Source organism: Bidens hawaiensis, unplaced genomic scaffold (assembly GCF_021521415.1).
Source record: "Bidens hawaiensis isolate Kalapana, Puna unplaced genomic scaffold, B.hawaiensis_p1.1 tig00019922_1, whole genome shotgun sequence".
Classification (NCBI taxonomy): Eukaryota; Viridiplantae; Streptophyta; class Magnoliopsida; order Asterales; family Asteraceae; genus Bidens; species Bidens hawaiensis.
Genome location: NW_027493024.1, coordinates 323,696 through 345,670, shown reverse-complemented (window position 1 = coordinate 345,670; position 21,975 = coordinate 323,696). Strand labels below are relative to the sequence as shown.

The 21,975-nt window shown below is 36.7% G+C and overlaps 2 pseudogenes across 2 annotated transcripts; both read right to left on the bottom strand.

Annotated features, from left to right (window-relative positions):
• Positions 1-3,931: 3,931 nt before the first annotated feature.
• On the bottom strand, positions 3,932-8,446 carry LOC143559469 (magnesium transporter MRS2-3-like; annotated as a pseudogene). Its single transcript, XR_013139948.1, has 7 exons — positions 8,033-8,446; positions 6,757-6,993; positions 6,539-6,667; positions 5,366-5,647; position 4,960; positions 4,325-4,359; positions 3,932-4,251 (listed from the first exon to the last, which is right to left on the bottom strand). The product of XR_013139948.1 is annotated as a magnesium transporter MRS2-3-like (transcript).
• A 5,010-nt stretch (positions 8,447-13,456) lies between these two features.
• LOC143559483 (serine carboxypeptidase-like 1) lies at positions 13,457-19,004 on the bottom strand (annotated as a pseudogene). The gene is made up of 15 exons (XR_013139951.1): positions 18,918-19,004; positions 18,600-18,862; positions 18,383-18,520; positions 18,006-18,082; positions 17,735-17,857; positions 17,518-17,620; positions 17,393-17,430; positions 17,197-17,298; positions 17,037-17,123; positions 16,846-16,935; positions 16,685-16,756; positions 14,628-14,776; positions 14,399-14,512; positions 14,264-14,318; positions 13,457-13,656 (listed from the first exon to the last, which is right to left on the bottom strand). The product of XR_013139951.1 is annotated as a serine carboxypeptidase-like 1 (transcript).
• Positions 19,005-21,975: the final 2,971 nt, after the last annotated feature.

Here is a 21,975-nt window from a genome sequence, read left to right as displayed (position 1 = left end):
TCTTTAGTGTTTGGACATGTGGAAACCATCTATGAACTTGTTGTGAGATGGAAACCGAACCAAACCGATTCTTGTTCGCTTAAGACACACAAGTGTGTTTTTTTTAGCCATCAAGACTTGTATATTTCTTTAAAAATAGTTACAAATTGATTTTTAAATATTTTCTTAAGTACTTGGAAATGTTGGATCCAACTTGATCTCATAACAAAGTTTGGACCGACAAAACCGAACACTCGCTTAACGTGCGTTGTTAGTTCTAAAACAATGGAACTATATACTTGGTTAAGACTTATTAAATTTTATTGAGTTATCTCATAACATTCAATATTTTGGAAAGTTGACTTTGAGTTTGACCAATTATCAAGACCCGAACCGACAACCCGAACACTCGATAAAAAAAACCCGTTTTAGTATCTTTATTCCAAAGGAATTTGCATTCTTGCATTTTACCCACCTTATTACTTAACATAGGTTGAGTAAATATTAGGGTTAGATACTTTAACCCGGTTTCGAGCAAACTTACATTTTTAAAGGGTTATTATTATAAATTCTTAAATAGTCACATTTTAAACCTTGAACTTTAATTATTTACATTTCTCAACATTTATTTTGTTTAAAGACCTTCAAGACAACCTTTCTAAATTCAAGACTTCTTTTCTTTTTAGGCATTGTGCGTTAAACTCGTCGTTCCGACAAATCTCCAAATTATCATCTTTCAAGTTTACTACTTGAAGGTGAGTATTTCATACCCCATTTTCCATCTTTTATTTTGGGGGTGACATTTCATACTTATTCAACAAAATGCTTTATATTTGAATCTTAAACCACAAATGTAGTTGTATACTTTACCTAAATAATTGCTTGATTTGGTGTTCTATGCTTATATGCCTATGTGTTTATCGCTTTTGGTTGGTGGTACTATAAAATCCTAGACTATTTGGCATCCCCTTATAGCAAGGTGTCGTTAACGTAATGCAATTAACGATAACTATAAAATCCTAGACTATTTGGCATCCCCTTATAGCTAGGTGTCGCTAATGTGTTTAGCGATATCTATTTATCCAAATTACCACTTTTATTTATCGTTTCGTATGCAAGTTTTGTGGCTATCTTTATTATATACTAATATGATTAAACTTATGAATTGCTCACCGACCTTTGTGTTGACAAACTTTATTTTATGAAATGTTGCAGGTTTGCATCTTGGTTGATTTATGATTGTGAAGAAAACGACATCAAAGACCTTAGGATATTAGTAAAAATGAACAATATCAATTTGCCATATTTTGTGATATCTTGTTTATGGTTATTTTATGGATAATTGTTATGTGACATTTTCGATGTTGTGAAATGAAATGAGTTTATTAAATACTGTCACTTTAATTAGTGTCATGTGCTTATGGACAATCGTTACACCTCGGCATGTTCCGCCGCCTTTGGTCGGGGTGTGACAATTTTGATAAGTATTTAGGACGCTCGCTGGTTCTTTGGGGCACAAGCAATAGCTGTGTATGTGTCTAGTTAACTAACCATGAAGGAAACTATTGTTCGTCAATCTTGATATCCAAACAACGACGTCGCACTTGAAAGAGATGAATCGTTACTACGAGGGGCCTCAATGACCAAACTAGAGTTCGTATTTTGTATATTGTGTGAAAATTATTTTGATCTTGTGGCCAAAGGTTTAACTCAAGTTGGGGTGACTTGGCTCAGTAAAACTGTAATGAAACTTGACAAAGACGCTTTTAAGTGTGGGTTCCACTACACTAGCTCATACGAACCTAAATTGTGTCCGGTCTTATCCCTCTAAGTAAGTATTATGAGCATGAATTTAAGTGGACAACAATAACGACAATGGACCGATCTAGCATAGTATGTGCGTGCTGAAAAATGTTCCTTGGTTGGACTTAGAACGAGTTGATCCCAACTTATTTGCAAAAGTTGTAAGTCGAGTATGTATTAAACTTAATGTGTGATGTAGTTTGTTAAGCTGATATGATCTCATTTCAAGTCTTTTCAAGAAAATCACTAAAAATCTAAAATACAAAAATATGTTTGCTTATTTTAATTTATTTTGTTTAAATGTTTTCGAAAATATTTATGATTGATCTTTCTATCAAAGTTGATAATTCTTTCAAGACTGGTTTCCTACAGCTGAAGCATTTGAAGTATTTAAAGTTCAAGATTGGATGATGCAATCAAAAATAGGGAGATTGGTTGAGCATCGGATGCAAATTCTAAAGTTGTTGATCATAGAAGGTTTTGATAGCATCAGTCTAGGGGAGATTGTTGGGTCATAAATTGGCGAGACTAATGCATATCAAACAACGTCAACATAAATCAAGACGGAACAAAGATGTTTGGCGAGTTAATGGATTGCACATAAGATGGTTTACGGCTTCGAGCATGTAAAACCGAAATCACAAGAGTGATTTCGATTGGATGGGTTCTTAGGTTTTGGGCTTGGCCTTTGGGCCTTTGTAATGGATATCCTGTATATTGTTACTTTATGTTACAATTAGGGTTAGCACTCATATTAGAAATTTTCAGCCACAATCTGTTCTAGAGAGCAATTGAGTGTATTCAGTTTATGTATCTGACGACGATTAATCTATTGAATCGTATGCATTAAAACCACATTTAATCTTGTTCTTATTGTTCTCTTATTAATATACTATTCTTGAATTACCACGGTGTTTGTATTTCGCACAATCATCGTGCTTACTTGATATCATATATTCATATTGTGTAGATCCGGATTTATGACCCACAAAAAGTTAAATACAAGTTTCTTTATCAATTTTAGGGTATATGAACAAATAAATCACATGCATATTCGTTCTTGAAAAATCTATCTAAGCCTTATCTAATTAAAAATCCGAGTATCAACGAATTGTTTAAATTTGAAAGCGAATCACAATTCTTAGAGAAATCAAGTACCATAAAAACACAACAACAGTGGTACTATCTACTCATGTTTGGAAATGCAATTCCTCGAGGGGTATAAATATGTATCCAAAGGGTGTGCTTGTCTGTGGCTCAAAGTCTCGAACCACCTCCACATTCTACAGATGACATTGGTCATATTCTCATATTATGATTACTTGATAACCATCGAGAGTGGTATGAATCGATTGCTGTACCAATCATGTACCTGACTGTTTTTTTTCGTTCTATGACTAGTCGTCTTAAACCCTTATAATAAGTTGATAATGTTATGTAACAACATTTTACCAAAGAACTTAAATGTATACGGTTCACCATCTAAGATAAAAAAAAACAACCGATAACAATTATATATGCATAACAAAGGCCTCTCTCTCCATGGATTAACTTCTTGCCATAAATAGACACCTATGCGAAGAAGATATGATCTTACAAGAAGTCAAGAACCATACTCGAGTTAAAACTAACATAAATAGATGACACATGACTTATAATGAATTCGTGACTCGATTATGTTGTGATCATTGTTATATGTGTAAGACTTTTAAGTACATCATAAAGATGCATGTATAACATGAAAGGATACTTGCATGATTTTTCTCCAATAATTATATCTGGAAACTCATTGACACCATTACTATTTATATCAACTGACTGACTAGACATCTCATAACTGTTCAGTCTGTTCTGCATTGTGTGTACTGTACTCGAATATCAAATGATCTGCGAGTGGAACCCTCATTTGACTTTGCAATCTCATTGATTTAGTTAGCATTTTAATACCCTGTTTTTAATTTTTATATACCCTTTATACCATTATACATTAACATACAAAAAGACGCTTCATTAAATTATAGACTAAGAAAAACAGCATATCACAAACAAGCTCCTCTAATAACTGCCTATACACCATACTCATTTATTATTATTATTATTATTATTATTATTATTATTATTATTATTATTATTATCATTCCTCAACTATATTAAAGACCTGTCTCATTCACTCTAAAAGGCGCTTACTCTTGCACCAAACGATGGCAACAAAATATAACACAATCGTGCCAGCAGTACCACCACCAACAGTCCATAAAAATTTACCGTTACCAACTTTCTTCTGTTCTTTCGTATCATCTTGAAACAACTCGAATGAATATTCATTCCAAACACTCCAGCGACCACCACAAACGCACTCACCACCAAAGTTGCGGTTGTTAACATAACACCCATTTGCAGAAGATGATTCTGCTTGTCATCCAACATTATATTAACGTAATCTTCTGTGTCATCCACATACTCCCTCAACTGCATACAAACACGGAACTAAGTCACACTTTCTTTTAAATTTTGAAATAATAAATAATATTTTGTAACATACCGTTGATAGTTTATTCAGCGTACCATCAATCTGAACTGAAGAGGTATGTACCCGCCTCAACACCGAGCAAGGCGGGTCAACCCACAAGATAAAGACATTATGAAGGCACAAAGCCAAAACCTATGCGCATGGCGCATACAAAACATGCTCAGGCATCACATGCCCAGGCACACATATGCTGGCGCATCACATATGCGCGCGGCGCATCAGCGCGCGGCGCATATCACATGCTCGCGCATCACATATGCGCGCAGCGCATCAGCGCGCTGCGCATATCACATGCTCGTGCATATCACATCTGCGCATGAAATATCTGCGCGTGAGAATAAAGAGAAGACCTCGCGCATCCTCAGGATGGGCGCATATCACACGTGCGCATAATCAACCTCGTCCTTATCCAAATCAGGATTAGGGCAACCTTGATTGTGCACGTCAGACAACCTTCCAGAAGGCATCTTTTTAAGGAGTAAGAATATGCTGATGTTGACAGCTGCCAAATGAAAGGTCGACAACTCAGCATGACACATGTGTTGCCACGTGATTACAACCAACGAGAAAGCGCCAGGTGTCCCAGAGGACATGTGGCGCAGTGCGATTGGAGGAAGCCAACGAGGTTGAGCCCAACCGGTGGTAACCCTAGCACTATAAATACAGCATCAACTCCACTTTGATGACACATTGATACTTAATCATTGACAGTTACAAGCAGTGATATCACATTCAATCATATTGAATTATATTCACTCACAGTCAGTTACATACAAACAGACAGTCTCACAATCAGAGGGTATTCAGCTATTCAGCAATACTCTTGAGATTCTTTCACACTCATTATCATCTTCTCCACAAGATACTGATTCTCACGCCGGAGGGTTACCCCAAAGAGGACCCCTCTGTCCCTTTCTGAGGGGTAAGTAACGGCGCTGTTCATTTTGTAGGTGGAAGAACACGGAACCAGAAGAACCATCGGTGAATTAGTATAATCACACCCGAGGAAAGTAGATCTGCTACCAGTGAGTAGATCCACGTTTCTTCATGAACAGAGTAAGCCTCCAAGAGCATTTCAAGTTCCTCAATGTCGAGGTGCTTGCTGTTACCGCTCCGTGTTGTACTAGTATGGGTCCCACGGCTTTCTGTTCGTTGAATGACATGTTCATGTGTGCCATCAGTTTCTGTTTGGAGAATCTCTTCGTTCATGGTGTCCTCTTCGTTCACAAATGAAGAAGATGATGAGTTATCAAGTTGTTGCTCCAGCTTGTCGGATAGATACATTTCTGCCATGTCTCCGTCATCATCTAGCAATTGCTCGAATTCGTCCCGAACCTGAATAAACATGAATCTATCATCATACATTTGTTGAAACTTGAATATCAACCTGAATTTTTAAAACTAATATGTAACCAAACTGTGCATGAAACTAGTATACCAATCTATAACCGAAATAATTGACATAACTGAACCTAATCTAAAATCAACGGCTTGGTTTTATGTTTTTCCAAAAACTGAATTTTCGGTTCGGTTTTAGTTTTGCTTGTACCGGAAAGGCGAAAACCCAAAAAATTAACATACCAATCCAAACCTGTAAACCCACTTTTGTTATTGAATTATAATCATAAAGAATGTAGCCCAAAATTTTTCCAAATGTGTAATAATCAAGTCATCATTAATTAAAAAATTACGTTCCGAATTCATTATTTTGGATTTCTTTTTGGGTCCCAAAATCCAAATGGCAAAACCAGATAAAAAAACCATTAATGCTATTGAGTATATGGATCATAATTCATAAATAATGTAGGCCAAACAATCTAAGCCCAAAGTTTCAGGCCCAAATTCATTATTTTGAGTTCTTTTTTTTCCGCTAAAAAATGACACGCCAAAATGGGAAAACCGAAAAAACCGACTTTTGTTAGTGAATTTATGTATTATAAATTATGTAGCTCAAAATTTTAGGCCCAATTGTGTAATAATCTATTAATCATTAATTAACAAAAGAAATCAGGCCCAAACTCATTATTTTGGGTCTCTCTTTTCGTCACAAAATTTCAAGTCCAAATGGCAAAACCAAAAGAACCGAAACCAAACGGTTTTCAAAAACCGAATTTTGGTTTATGGTTGGTTTGAGCAAACCAAATCGACCCATGCACACCTCTAAGCAAGACATCCAAATAACAAATAATTATCTGAATTATGGAGTTTATACTTCTAAACGCAAACCTTTTGAACACGCCCAGTAATAGCAACCAACCGACTTTTAATTTGGCGAACACGTTCCAAATTTAAAGTACTAATCTTTGAAGTCAACTTGTCCAGTGCTGGATGAGCTTCTTGCTCCAATGTCCTTGCCTAGTTTAAAATAAAAATAACAAAAAACAATTTTTCTAAAAAACATAATATAAACACATTTAAAAATGATTAACAACAACAACTCTCACCTCATTATCCAAAGAACTGCAAGCTGCTTCTAGACACGCCTCGAGTGCAATGAACTCAAATGGAAGAATCTTCGGGCCATCTCGTTTATCAAACGAATGTTTCCCATCAGCTTTAATGGCCTGACCACCGTCCGGGATATTATTGGTGTCTACTCGTGGCGGGCTAACTTCTCTTGACTGTGGCTCACCCAAATCATACAAATGGGTCCCGTCAGTATCACCATCGATCCTTTCCTTCTAAACAATTACAAGAACATCAATGTCAGCAAGTAAGCAATCCACATAACTGATTAAATACAACAACAGCAAACGTACCCAGTAAATCCCACAAATAGCAAAAGCTATTGGTAGGGTCTGGGGAGGGTGTGATGTAGGCAGACCTTACCTCTATCCATGAGGATAGAGAGGGTGCTTCCAAAGAGACCCTCGGCTCCAAACATGCAACATATAAACACACATGTACCAATAACAAAACTTATAGTGATAAAGTGGCACAATCAAATACCAGCACATATGAAATCATAGAATCCAAATAGACATACCAACAAAAGAACAAATACAAGCAAAATCTGCCTAAAATGTAGAAGAGTCTAAGCCAATACGCTAAAACTATGAGGTCATCAGTCAAAGTCAGTCAAAGCCGGTCCAAATCGACACAAGTTGTTCAAATTCGGTCAAATTACAGTCAAATTTTGTCAAAATCTATCAAATTCGTCGAAGAATTTGAAACTTTTACTTATTAATTCAATCCAATTAATAAATCTGGAAAATTATATATAAAATTTTGAAAAAATGAGTCACAAATTGTAAATGCAGAGCATCAATACGAAACAAATTACAGTATAATTAGTGTCGTAAAAGTTGGCATTAGGCGCCAATTAATCGCTAACGATGTGATTTCAGCAATTGGACCTAAAAAGCGTTCATCACTCAAAACCAGTCCAAATCGTTTAAAATCGGTCAAATTGTGGTCAAACTTCGCCAAAATCTATCAAATTCGTTGAAGAATTTGAAAAACTATACTTATTAATCCAACCCAATTAATAAATTTGGAAAATTATATATAAAATTCTGAAACTTTTTATATAAATGCATACAATTTTAAAAAATTAAACCACAAATTGTACATGCAGAACAATAGAACAACAAATTAATCAGCTTGCATTCAAATTAGTGCATTATTCAACAAACTATTAAAACCCACCAAACATCATGCAATAACAATCCCTAATTCCTCCCAAAAAAAAAGCCTAATTGAATGAAGAAAACTAATAACCTGCGAAGTAGCATGATGATGACGCAATATCCTTCGTTGAAGCTCATCAACAAACGGAGCAACAGACGGGTCTTTGGAATTAAGCAGCAGCACCTCTTGTGCCGTAATAATGGCCTTAATATGTTCAAGATTAATAACAATGGCTCGTTCTCTACCCAAAACAGTTGACGGGTACGATAGAATCGGGTCGAGGATCCGGAGGTCACGTGCGGGTAACCCGGTGCGGCGCATGGTAGCGTGTTTGCCGGCCTCGATGATTTGAGCTTGGCCGGTGGAGTCTAAGAGGAGCCATGGTCTGACTCCGGTTTGCTTTTTACGGAGGTTGTTTGGATGTTGGCTGGTTTGTACGTAGTTGATCATGTCTTCTGGTGTGGCGGTGAGTGCGATGGCGACTGGCGGTGGAGTGAGCCTCATGACTTGAATGCTGAAAAAGGTCAACAAAAAGGAGTATGTTTTATAGTCATTTGTGTGGTGTTGACATTTTGATACTTTATGTGCTTTTTTGTTAACTTATAATAAATTAGTGCCAGATAAAACAGTTTACCAGTAACTATTCAATACCCCTACGAAAAATTGATCACATCCGAGCGTTTCCACGGCCGAATCCACTTTGAATTTGATAAATGCATTGCTTGTGAAGTATGTGTTCGTGTATGTCCTATAGATCTGCCCGTTGTTGATTGGAAATTGGAAACTGATATTAGAAAGAAAAGATTACTTAATTACTGTATTGATTTCGGAATATGTATTTTTTGTGGTAATTGCGTTGAGTATTGTCCAACAAATTGTTTATCAATGACTGAAGAATATGAACTTTCTACTTATGATCGTCACGAATTGAATTATAATCAAATTGCTTTGGGTCGGTTACCAATGTCAATAATTGACGATTACACCATTCGAACAATTTTAAATTTGCCTGAAATAAAAACTTAAGAACTCATTTTGATCTAAAAGAATGAAGGTTTTTGTTTGGTGAATAACTACAATTATATTCATAATTATATTGATTAGGATTAGGCGGCGAGTAATTTATATTAATATGAAAAATATATTTCTTTTCTATAGTCTATATTGATGATTTGAAAATATATAGATTCAAATTAATCATTTTATTAAAAGTTAAGTTTATAGTATGATTATTATATTTTTTAGAGCATTCCTAACCCATTCCCTACCCTATATCCAAATATATCATATAATTACACTAAAAATTATTTCTGTTTAATTAAATAATACTTTTTATATTTTTATCATTATCTTTTCTCTTTCCTTCACTCACAACCACTTTTAGAAAATATTAAAAAATTATATAGTATGAACAGTGAATCCCCAAATTTAACTTTCTTCTGTAATATTTTCTCTCTCCTCTACTCACAACCACTAATAACCATACCATTTAATTTACAAATCTCCCTTACAAAAATATAGGAAATGGGCTGAGAATGCTCTTATGCACTTCAAACTCTCATATAACATAGCAAAACAGAAATAACGACACAACCTAAACCCTATAAACCAAATCCCAAAATCTAATACAATAAAATCACAAAATATTGTTAGAACCCGTGTGTTGTTGCAGCCAAATGGAAACGTGAGAGTAAACCGGAAATTCAATGAGTAAAGTTAAAACCATGGTGGCGTTAGGCAGAGGGGTGTGGGGGCTCTAACGGGGGCGCGAGTGGGGGCTCCAGCCAATAATATTGTGACGTGTGGCAGAGAGAGAAACTGGATAAGATGGGTGATGGAGCCCCCGCTGGAGCCCCTGGCCCTGGTGTGGAGGGGCTCCAGCGGATTTTTTTTTATTTTTTTATAAATATATTCAAAAAACGTATTATTAAAAAAACTCATAAATTATTAAAAAAAACACACATTAAAAAAAAGTTTGGAAGATGGGTTGATTTTGGGTTTTTTTTTGAAGTTGTGGTAATTGTTTTATGTGATTTTGGGTGTGGTAATTGTTTTAGGTGATATTGGGTTTATATATAGGAAGAATAATTTTTTTTTTATTAAATTAAAGAGCCCAACGGCTCATTTGTGTACTCCCAACGGCTATGTCACGTCTCCCAATGCTCCTTTACGCCACCTTTCTCCCGCGACCCACCTTGCGCCTGCTTTGAATTCCGTGCTCGCGCCCCTCTCGCGCCCCTCTCGCGCCCCGGTGGTGTGGTGCTCGCGCTTGGGGGCGCGAGCGGAGGGGCTCTCGCGCCCCCGCTGAAGCCCCACACCCCTCAGCCTTATATGTGGCAGAAAAGCAAAGCGGGTGGTTTGACAATAAGGCTGAGGGGTGTGGAGCGCGAGAAAGGGCGCGTGAGGCCATCCGCTCGCGCCCCGGGGCGCGAGCACCACACCACCGAGGCGCGAGAGGGGCGCGAGCGCGGATTTCCAGGCGGGCGCAAGAGGGGTAGCGGCTGGGAGAACGCGTGAAGTGGCCTGGGAATGCGTAAATAGAGCCGTTGGGCTCTTTGTTTATTAAAAAAAAAAAAACCGCTCGCGCCCCCTCTCGCGCCCCTCCACACCAGGGCCCGGGGCGCGAGCACCACAACCAACACCCATCTTATCAAGTTTCTCTCTCTGCCACACGTCACAATATTATTGGCTGGAGCCCCCACTCGCGCCCCCTCTCGCGCCCCCCACACCCCTCAGCCTAACAATTAGATAGGAACACGCAGTTTCAGCGTCAAAATAGTCAACATATGTTTTCCTTTAATATATAGGTTCATGTAAGATTTCAAATAATTATTATATTTTTTAATTACATAAATTCGCGCCATTTACTTGCTTTAATTACTTTTTTTTATCAAAATCATCAAAGGGTGTTTAGGGCCAAAGTGATATCTATTTTGGATTGATTGATTATCGATTGTTTACTTAAATTATTTTTTATGCGTCGTTATTTTAATACACTACTTTTGCTTTGTCAATTTTACTTAACAATTATAATACCGTCTATTGGTTCGATACTTGGTTTTTATCAATACGATACTATTCAAATGATATATACACTTGTCTATTGTGTGTAGTTGAGTACGTTAACATATTAATCATTTTTATAAATTTAAAACTAGCATTTGTGTAAAAATACTTACTAAAAAGCACGTCAATACAGGCATTCACACAAATAAACAATCAAGCCATTGGATTATATCCAATAAAAACTTAAGAACCGAATGTATACTTTTGTTGAATCATTGCTGAAAATATCAAATAATCTTATGGTACCAAATCACAACTAAATACTACTAACAAGCAAGTTATCTGACTTCTTCAGTATCATCTCACTGTAGACATGATTAATAGTATCATTGGCAATCCACATCTTAAGCATGCTTAGGCTTTCTTTTCGTTTATACTCTGGAGCTGTGTGAACTCCTCCCTTTATAAAAACAAAAAGATAAACCATCATAACAAGATCTTATGATTTAAGGTATATTTTCATTTAATTAGTGCAACCAATCAAAAGGAAGTTTAAAGGTTGAATTTTACCTTTACAGTAGCAAATGTAAGGTTGTAGTCCCCTTTTGAGTATTTCTTGGTGTATCTACAAGATAACATATCTACATTAGCATCCCACTTTCAAAACATTACAAGTTTAACTATCTATCTTGCCATGACAACACAACTAACCCCGCTACTTGTTCGTTGACAGACCATGGTCTCCATTCATCTATAACCGACATGTTTAGTGATTTAATCCAGTTCAAAGTACTAAAATATGGAACGGCCATGTAATGATCACCACTGCTCAGTTACAAAGAATTAAAAAAAAAACAAAAAAAGGTAATTGATTAGATTGTGCTTTAAAGAGCTCTAAAAGCTAGACGGGCCATAAAGTGGACTCTAGTTTCATGAGGCGGATGAAAATAAGGATTACCTGTATATAAGAGCGCGGCAACTTTTATTTGCGAGGTGCCTATGATTGCCAATGCTATTAGGGACATTGTGTGTGTAAGATATGGCTTTTTTTTCAAATCTAAATTTCAATGTTGTATACATTGCACCCACTCAATATCGCCAAATTCCTGAAGGTTAATTAGAAGATCATTATAAATTTTCATACAATCAAGAAGAATAGTGAACTACAAACCTCATGAATGTGAAGAGCTTCTCGTACATCTCTTCTGTTAGCCCACACATAGGTATATATATAGTTGTCTTCCTGCAATGAGTACAGATAGAAGACAAATCACACAAATGCAAGGTTTAGTTCGGAGGCACTACGGAGAGCAAACAAGATAATGCTTTAATATTAAAAATTATGTCAGAGATGATCTAAGAGTTAGTCGGCTTCTACTTGGACCGATCTGATAGAGGAAAACCAGACAGAAAGAGCCCAACATAAAAGGGGCATAACTTGGGTTTACAAACTGGAATTTAGCTCTTGAACATACCTTATCTACCACTTAAAGGTCATGCATGCACTGAGTGTTGCTGGGATCTATGTTGAAGCAGTCTCCATGGCAATTTTGTTTAGTTGACTGCAAAAAAACATGTAACTTAATTCATTCTTTTGACAGTTTGACATATAGCAATGTTAGTTGGTGCAAGCAAGCAGTTGATTACCTCATAAATTTCGTCTGATAAGAGGGCCATATTGTAAGCATATTTGATTCTAGAATTATAGTCACCGCTTCTGTCTGTTAGAGGGTTACCAAGCATATACCCGTAATTTTGAAAAATATAAAAATAAAAATAATAATAATTCAAGGTTTGTTTTTTCAATGCAGCTGCTCTGTTTAGACTGCTATAATATCCTTAATGAAAGTTAATAATTAGGAGACAGCCAAAGCCATGAAGTTTTATATAATTAGGAGTTTTGTGAAATAAACGAGAAAACGGAGATCATTGTTGAGAGTTGGTGTAGGTAATCGATTAATGAGATAAGTGGCGGTTGTGAAGGCGAATGGCCAAAATTTTAATGGTATTTTGGCATGAGATAGAAGTGTTAAACCCGTTTCAACTATGTGGCGATGTCGGCGTTCGGCAAAGCCGTTGTGTTCGGGCGTGTGAGGAGATGTGAGATGAGAAATTTCACAAGAGTCAAACAAAATAGTCGGCAACAATAACAGATATAACCAATTACTAACCTACTGAAATTAACCGGTTCGGATTCGCTAATCTATTTCAAACACACATGCTAAGCCGAACATAGTTGGGCTCTATAATGGTCTGAAATAAATAGCAAGTCCATGACTTGATGGCCCACCCGTGCCCATAGCTTTAACGCAATGTGATCCCATTTTCACACTTTAGTTTTTGCGTCCCATTTTCATTGTTCATGTTGCAGTTTTATTTCTCTTGTTATTTCAGTCATGTTGGAATTCAATAAAGATAAGCAGATAGAAAAATTGTTGAACAATTAATATGTCCAGGTTTACGTTTACATCGCTTGTCTAGATTCATGATATAATAGAGAATATCGCGTAAGTACAAAATAGAGGAACATGAGGATATAACTCTTATTGGAAACCGGCCAGCCACCAGATAAAATGGCTAGTCAAACATAACCCAAATCAATACAGACATAAAACTCGACACCCGCTGCTTATAAATAGTCATTAGCAAGCCACCAGCATGTTTAAACATTCCTTAGGTTTGTACTCCGGAGCTGTGTGACCTCCTCCCTTTTCACAATACAAAAGAGTTAACTATCATCGGATCGCTATATTAAAAAGAAAAGCATTTCCCTCACTTCATGAAAGCTAGATGGGTCGTGTTCGAGGGATGATGGCTCTTGAATCCGACACACACAAAAATATTGCATGAACCGGAACACGACACAAGTAGCCAATTGACATGAACATGACGTCATGACCTGTTTAACTTGATAAAGAATTTTTCTTTTTACATATTAAAACTTTAAGTTCTAAATTTACATATTATTTTATATGTTTTTTAAGCAATTATGTTTACAGGATACCCATTTGTTCTTAAAATTTTATATTTTGACATAAAACACCCAAATAGTTTAAATTATTACATAAACAAATGAGTTAAGCGGGTCAGACAGAACCTCTTTAGACTAGCAAACCCTCAGTTTTCATGTTGGGTTTGTGTTGTGCTTAAATGTCAGAAATTCGCACCCTTAATAAAAGCTCCCATAGGACATGGCGCTGTGATAATGTGTCTCCCCTGGGGTGGGCTCAAAGCAAGGCGCGGTTGTAGGTGGTTTTTTACCTTTTTATGAGTATTTAGTAAAAATGAGATTTAACTTTTAAGTCACTATTTCACCTTTACAGTAGCGAATGTCAAGTCATAGTGGTCATTTGAGTATTTCATTGTGTATCTACAAGAAAAATATTTGTATCTTAAGCATATATGTTGAAGGTAGCAAGTCATGGTTGCTTCAAATGACAATATACTAACCCGGCTACTTGTTCCTCAACAAACCAAGGTCTCCAATCATCCACAACCACCAAGTTTAACGATTCAATCCAGTTCAATGTACTCAAATATGGAATAATCATGTCATGATCTCCACTGTTCATATACACAAATTTATATAAAATACAAAAAAAAAAGTAATTATTAAATATCTTGCATTCAAGTTCTGCAAATACTATATTAGAGAAAAGCATAATAAAGAGTATTTTACCTGTATATAAGAGCTCGGCAAGGCTTATCAGTAAGACGTTGATGATAGCCAACACTACTTAAGACATTGTGTGTGTAAGATATAGCTTCCTTCTCGAAATCAAAAATCAAGCTATCATTGCATCGCACCCATTCAATATCGCTGAATTCCTGGTGGCCGTGACATTATTTGTAATAACGTACATAATTTAGAAATATTTATTTGTTTAAAGATGTAATTAAAAGTAAGACAAAAGAATAATATACACGCATATTTATTAATCATGGTAATATAGAAAATAATCAATAAAAAAATATTCTAAAATTTTGTAATTTATGTTTGTTAAGAATATATAGATGTAGCCAATATTAGAGATTTTGATTGGAGTCTCTATATTCATATTTCTTATATAATATATATAGTAGCCGAATGATTTGCTACTCATTTTTTTTTCCCAAAAAAGATCAAATCAAACTATTGAACTCAGATTGTTCTCTTCTAAAAAAAATATGAAGCAAAGAAGACCAGATACAACAACCGGTCTATTCAAAAGTAAACAAGAGATCGATTAGATTGGTTAGGTAGTCACGCATGGTTAATAAGTTCATTGGTTGTTAGGCCATATATATTGTTATACATCATGGGTCTGAGAATAGAACCGAGCGATGCCATCTCGTACTCACAAGAACAGCAGTCTGTCTGCCAACGTTAGTGAGCGTGAGCCCTGAGAGTGCGTGACCATACTCAAGCTCGTGAGGAAATGAAACCTAAGCCACCAACCAATGAAATGATGCCACCCAACAATTTGTTGTTTTTTATTATAATATTTAACATTTATTTTGATTTTTTCTCGGATAACTTCTGCTTGTTAGCCTTAAAAAAATACACAGTTCTTTTTTTTTTCCTGAACATTTCAATATAAACTTTAACGAAAACTACTTGTTTTCGTAATAACGTTTTTTATGGTCTCATAAACGGTAGTTTTTGAAGAAAATTTCAAACCGTCTTTTTGTTTATTAAAGTTAATAACTGTTTACACATAACTACTAAATTCTGCTAAAATATTTATAAAAATCACTCGCAACTCATAATGATCACTATGAATAGTGAGAATGACTGAGTGAGTGTGAGTGGCTTTATGCTTACGTGGTAGCTATGTGACTCACTCCTCACTTACAATAGTCACCAAACATAGCGCATCCCCTTTTTATAGACAACAGGTAATAGAAATCTTGTAATAATAAGACTCTGCAGCAGGGCTGTGTTGGTATTTACTTCTCACAAGCAATAGTAATTGAACAGGAAACTGAGAGCTCAAGTAGTATTTTTAATTTGTGAAAGTGATAGTACATAGACTCCATACACATACACCCAACTTAAATAACAAAAGAAATCCTGAAAAGACTCAACAACCTAACAAATACTATAGGCAACTGGGTAAACAAGTTGACCTATTATTTTGCTAATAAACATAACATAAAAAAAAAGGAACAGAACCACGTGGGTGATACGTGGGGTTATTGAGGTAGTCTCATGCACATATAATAATAAAAGACTTGAGCTTCATGCACTTCATGCACGTGTGACAGGTTGAGTCACATTTCATTAGGTGTAAGGGGCTACAAATTGGGAGCGATTTTTAACATGTGACGCCACACCAGTAAAGGGACAATATTTTTAGGAGTATAATGATTTTGTAGCCCCATCAAACACACACGCGCGCGCGCGCATACTAACATAACAATATTATCATTTATCAACGAACACAACCTTGCAACAAGTTCATGTCGCCAATCCCCCCCCCCCCCCCCTAATCGCCCCTCTTATCCCCCCGGGGGGGGGGGGTTGTTCTTGCCCAATATCGCCCCATTTTATCGCCCACTACGCTTAGCCTAAGCGATAGATAATGACATTTTCACAATTCACCTTCTCTCCCTGTGTATTTGCTTAACTTAAGAATAATTTAGAGTAGATCAGATTTTCTTCAAGGTTTGTGTTTCTTAAGTATCTTTAGAGATATTAAACTGATTAGTGATTCAATTCTGATGAAGATTAAGGAAACTCGTGAACAACCAAACCTCACGGATATGAAGAGCTTCTCGCACGTCTTTGCTATTAGCCCAACCGTAGACGTATACATAGTTGGCCTCCTACAATTAATGAGTATAGATAAAATTTCATAATCTTCTCCCATTTTAAAATAGGTCTTGACCCTATATAAAGAGGGAGAGAATAATACTCGATACCATTGCTTGTCAAAAGCTCTTAAGATGTTTGAAGTGTCACAATAAGGCTCTAAAATATTAGCCGCGCGAATTCTTCCGAGGCACTAGGAGCAATTAAGATACAAATTAGAAAGCATTAAAATAAAAAAAATTCCAGCAAGTAAATTATCAACTGATAACCCAAGTTGACTTCTAGCATGTGTACCTTGTATACCATCTGCATATCATGTATACATAGACTATTGTTGGGATCTATGTTTAAGTACTCTTCATTGAAACTTTCTTTAACTGTCTGAAAAAAATGCAACTTATTTTTTCCTTTAGTAGACTGCAGACACATGTAACTTAGAAACATACTTGATTACCTTGTAGATTGCATCTGACAAGAGTGCCATACGATGAGCAAACGGGATTCTTGAATTATAGTCGCCACTTGTGTCTGTTAAAGGATTACCAAGCAAGTAACCCTGAGTTGGATTAAAGAAATCCAAAATAATTGATTCAAGAAAAGATTAGGTAATTAAGTGTTAATTTACTTAAAGTCATAGATTGATATTTTACTTTGATGTTGAGATGTGACCCTTCTCCAACTTCATTACCTACAAAAGACATGAAAAGAATAAGCTGAATCCTAATCTGTGCTTTCACAAATCAAAGTTATGTATTTCTAAAGTGTGATTACGTACCGTTATATATTTCCTGAACGATCATGGGAATTGCTATGCCCATGTAGGAATCGCCACCAACATACAATGGATTATTGAGAAATTTAGGATGATCCACAAGCCACTATAGGATAGACAAAGCACACCAAGCAAGCATTTCATTTTTCTCGGTTTATATCTCAAAATGATTAATTGGCTCAAATATAAACTAGGTGATTTATAGGCCTCCATCTGTTACCTTCTTCAGAAAAATGTAAGCCTGAAGTGATGATAATGTATCGTTTGTTATGTAAGCTTCTGAAGTTTTTGCATAGGCGAATCCAGTCCCAGCAGGTTGATCAATAAATATAATGTTGGCCACCTAAACTGTAGTCAAACACTTTTTAACATCAAACACATTACATATAGATAAGCCAATTTTGGGAAGTTAATGTTTCCATTTGGCCTTCCGATAAAAGGATTGTATATATAAGAAGCAAAAAAAAAAAAGAAGGGTAAAGATCAGATACCTTTGTCCAGCTAGGAGGGTTTATCTCAAGCATTGGCTTCTCCAAAGTGGAAGTTGCATAGTTAATCGTTAACGGACCTACAAAGAACCGACGAAATGTCAGGTACATTTAAAGTTTTGAACCATATAAACTGTCACCGCAGATAACAAAACTGTAAAGAGGTCAAAAAATTCAATGTCATTTATGTAAAGTTTGGTATCAAGTCCAATTGTGAACAAATTTGGAAAATAAATAAAACAAACAAAGGACAAATATTTTCTCTATCCCATAAATCTTTTTTGGTGTGTACAGTACAATAATCCAGGTAACATAATATGTGACTAAAAAACATATTAAAACATTTTCTAGTATAATTATGCTATAGAGATAAGAAATACCTATTTCATGTATAAGACCAGAAAAACCAGAACAACCGGGGCCTCCGGTCAACCAAAACAAAGAGAGGGTCCTCTTTTGGGTTCCCTTCAGACTCAATGAAGTAATAAAACAACTCTGATTCTTCGACTCCAACATAACTGTAACCCTAACCACATTTTTAGCATATCTAATATGATAACTGATATCATCAAATCGCCCGAAAATTAAGCAGCCTACCCAGTTTCGAGTGTGAAAGGAAGATCTCCACAAAAACCGGGCAATGACTTAACCAAGAACTGTGATTTTGTAACTTTTAAGGACATCATCAGCAGAAACACAATAAACAGAAGGGCACACCGTTGGAGGATTTTTGGATCATTATGCAAGGCATTTGGGGTGAGATTGAATGAAGAGACCCGAATCCCATGACCTGTGCAGTTGACATCACCACATACAATAAAATTAGGGCTGAACAAAAACTTTTTCAGTTCTTGAATGCCCTAGATCGCAAATACGACCCGATAAAACGGGAAATTTTACGATGGGATCCTTTACCAATAGCGGAAGGTGCTTATGCCGCAGTGAGGAAAGAGACCGCTCACCAAATATTTTGAGAGCACACTCTGGCGATTCACAAGGCATAGCGGCGGGTTTAATGGCGGCACAACAGGTTGAAGGGTTAGGGCTTGTATCAAAAAACTATCGCCGGTCAGACCACGTTCAAAACGGGTCATCATCCCGGATAGATAAATCCAAGTTAAAATGTACCCATTGTGGAATGAGCAAACATACAAAGGAGCAATGCTTCAAGATTGTTGGTTATCCTGGCCACAAGCGGAACGACAAAGATGGGGGAAAAGCCGTCGCCACTGCCGTGGGAAATAATCATGCTACCAACAGCGGCGGTAGTAATATCGCTACAAGTAGGGGTGACGGTGATCACCAAAATGGAGAAGAAGGATTCGGAGAGGCGGTGATGGCATCGGCTGGTACAGGGGTTGGGTTTCATGACTCCAGCCCCTTAACTATTAATCCTTTTAATTCTGATAATTATAATTTCAGCCCCTTTACAATTCTTAATTCTAAGTTTTTTCCATATAAAGTTCTTGAATTGTTAAATAGTACCCTTCTAGATTCTGAACTTACCCATCAAACATTGGGTTCTGATCATAAAGCAGAGCATGGTACAAAAATACTTGGTAAAGCGAATATGGCTAGAAATAGTAACAACCGTGACAAATCTTGAATACTTGATTGTGGTGCCACGAATACCATGACATTTGAGTTGTTTGATATAAAAGCTATGTCAAAATCATCAAAAAATCATATTCAAACTGCAAATGGGGAAATGGTTGTTGTTAAAGGGGGTGGAACGGTTGAAATCTCACCAACCTTGAAATTATCCAATTGTCTTTATATACCTTCTTTGTCACATAAACTATTATCAATTAGCCATGTGACAAAGGAATTAAATTGCTCAGTTTTAATGCACCTCACTTTCTGTATATTATAGGACATCAGGACGGGGAAGATCATTGGGCGTGGCACTGAACGCAAAGGATTGTACTATGTGGATGAAGTAACTCATCAAGGGACTGTGATGTTGGCTCATGGAAGTATCGATAGAGAATCATGGCTTTGGCATAGAAGACTTGGGCACCCATCCACTGGTTACTTACATGTTTTATTTCCGAATTTATTTCCTTCTAAAAGTACCTTTGATTGTGAAACTTGTGTTTTGGCAAAAGTCATAGACATACCTATAAAACTAGCAACACTAAAGTTGATTTTCCTTTTTCATTAATCCATTCTGATGTATGGGGACCGCAAAAGTTACGGGGGGGACAAAACTTTAGATATTTTGTCACATTTACTGATGATTGCACTCGAATGACCTGGTGTACTTGTTAAAAAACAAATCCGAAGTTTTTGAAAAATTCACTATGTTCCATGCCATGATCGAAACCCAATTTCAAAAACGTATCCAAACCCTTAGATCCGATAATGGAGGGGAATATGTTAATGAATCCATGAAACAATTTTGTCAATCAAAAGGAATTTTACACCAAACCTCATGCTCTCATACCCATGAGCAGACCGGGGTGGTCGAACGCAAAAATCGAATACTTTTAGAAATTACTCGAGCCTTGCTTATCGAATCCAAAGTTCCCACATCTTTTTGGCCCGAAGCTTTAGCCACGGCCACGTATCTTATAAATCGTCTTCCAACAAAGTCCCTCCAACTTAAAACCCCTCTTGAAACCCTAACAAAATTCACTAAACTTCCACCTTCCGAAGCCCTCCAGCCACGAGTTTTTGGTTGTTCTATGTTTGTCCATATACCAAAAATAAATCATAGCAGACTTGAACCCTGTGCAGAAAAGTGTGTATTTGTCGGGTACGGAGCCACTCAAAAGATTAATCAAAAAGGATACCGGTGCTACTGTCCCTCAAAACGTCGCATGTTCACCACGATGGACTGTGACTTTCTTGAAACTGGGTATTTTTACAAATCCCAACACAGTGGTCAGGAGGAGAAGGAATATGTTGACACACTAAGTTGGTTAAGCTGGACACCAATATCAAGCATATCCCACAGTACCCAAAATGAGCCACCAAGTACCTTAAAATCTGCAAATCCTCTTATCAGTGTCACTCCTCAAGATCTTCCTAACCTGATTCCCGAGGTAAGTTGCTCTCAAACCATAGATCAAAATGAGTCATTTGCTAATTCTCCTTGTACTGCTAATCAAATTGATCCTGAACAAGCAACCGAGACAGGTGGACAAACAACAAGTGAAACAAGTGACGAAGAACTACCAACACAAAAAGAAAGTGATGAAGAACAACCAACACGAGAAGAAACAACTGAACGCTATGTGCTACCACCAATGGTAAATAGAGGAGTTCCTCCTAAAAGGTACTCACCAGAAAGAGAAGCTCGCGACTCAAGATATCCTATAGCCAACATAGCCAAAGCAAATCTAACAAAAGAAGCTAAGGCTTTTAATTCCTCACTATACTTGGACGAAATTCCAACTAATGTGGAACAAGCTTTAGGATAAAAAAGGTGGAAAAATGCAATGGAAACTGAAATGGAGGCTTTGGTAAAGAATGACACATGGGAAAAATGCAAGCTTCTGACAGGAAAGAAACCAGTAGGATGTCGTTGGGTGTTCTCTGTGAAACACAGACCCGGTGGCACTGTTGAAAGATATAAAACTCTCTTGGTCGCTAAGGGGTACACTCAAACATATGGGGTTGATTATTCGGAAACCTTTTCCCCAGTTGCAAAAATGAACACAATAAGAGTTCTTTTCTCAGTTGCAGCTAACAAAGGATGGCCCCTCCACCAGTATGATGTAAAAAATGCCTTCCTACACGGTGAACTAAAAGAAGAGGTTTATATGGAGGCTCCACCGGGATTCGGTAACAAATTTAAAGCCGGAGAGACTTGTCGGTTAAAAAAATCATTATATGGGCTTAAACAGTCTCCCCGTGCTTGGTTTGGTAGATTTACTCTAGCCATGCAGCAATATGGCTTTAAACAGAGTAACTCAGATTACACTCTGTTCCTTAAACACAGAGGTGATCGGGTGACTTGTTTGATTAT